The sequence below is a fragment of the Octodon degus genome, unplaced genomic scaffold (genome assembly GCF_000260255.1).
Source record: "Octodon degus isolate 3935 unplaced genomic scaffold, OctDeg1.0 scaffold00268, whole genome shotgun sequence".
Classification (NCBI taxonomy): Eukaryota; Metazoa; Chordata; class Mammalia; order Rodentia; family Octodontidae; genus Octodon; species Octodon degus.
The window spans coordinates 1,885,759-1,886,756 of NW_004524844.1; the positions used below are offsets into that span (position 1 = coordinate 1,885,759).

The 998-nt window shown below is 50.7% G+C and overlaps 1 protein-coding gene across 1 annotated transcript in view; it reads right to left on the minus strand.

The window, feature by feature from the left end:
* The window catches only part of Fut2 (fucosyltransferase 2), a 4,002-nt gene that overhangs the window by 1,524 nt on the left and 1,480 nt on the right, over positions 1–998 (minus strand). The window lies entirely within an intron of this gene.

Consider the following 998-nt stretch of genomic DNA (forward strand, 5'->3'; position numbering starts at 1 on the left):
CTGGCTCCCGAAATGAGGCTGATCTCATCATGAAGCACAGCATGCCCCTGTCGCTAGGCCACTTTCTGCTACACAGTAGATGTGTGCCACACATACAGGAAGGCTAGAGAACATTTGTATGACAGGTTCTCACCGCGTAATCCAGGCTGGCCTCGAACTCCCTGTGTAGCTCAAGCTGGCCTCAAACTCTAGGCGCTCCTCCTGCCTCGACCTTCCGCGCACTGGGATGACCTGTGTGCCCCACCATGTCTGGCTGGTGCTGTGGTTTTAGTATGATTTCAGGATGTTGCCCAGGGTTTGTGTATTGATAGCTTGGTGTCAGTGTGGGGCTGAGAGATGCCGGGCCCATTGAGAGCTGGCGCCTCACCGGAGGTCTTTGGGTCAAAAGAAGCACCAGCCTCAGAAGGGCTTGACATGATTTCTGGGGAACCATGAGTTCTTGCAAGAAGGTCCAAGAGGAAGAGCAGGCCCAGCCTGCCCCCTGCTCTTCATATGATCCATGAGTCTGCTTCAAGCTCCTGTTATTGTGACACCACCGTCCTGAGGACCTTGAGGACCTTTCTAAATAGCCATCCTTGGAGATCACACCAAATAATGAACAATGGAGGCGCATAGACGGTTTTGCCCATTCTTCCAAAGGACTCCTGGTAAGAATGAGGCTCTTTAAAAACTGGTTTGCTGGGGGCCGGGGAGACGGCTCAGTAGAATAAGTACTTGTCTGGCAAGTGCAAGGACCTGAGTTCAATTCCTGGTTAAAAAACAAACAAACAAACTGGTTTGCTGCCTCTGAAAGAGGTTGCCTGGATGGAACAGCTGCATCTGCAGCAGCCCTTTTGAGATCACAGACAACAGGGTTGAGAGGAGCCAGCAATGGCCCAGCAAGAAGACCGGTGGTGCGTGTGTAACTACATTGTTCTCCAGTATGAGAAGCTGAGCGTATACATAAGGACCAAAATGTGTCATAGAGGTTGGAACATGGGAAGAAAATATTCAAATAA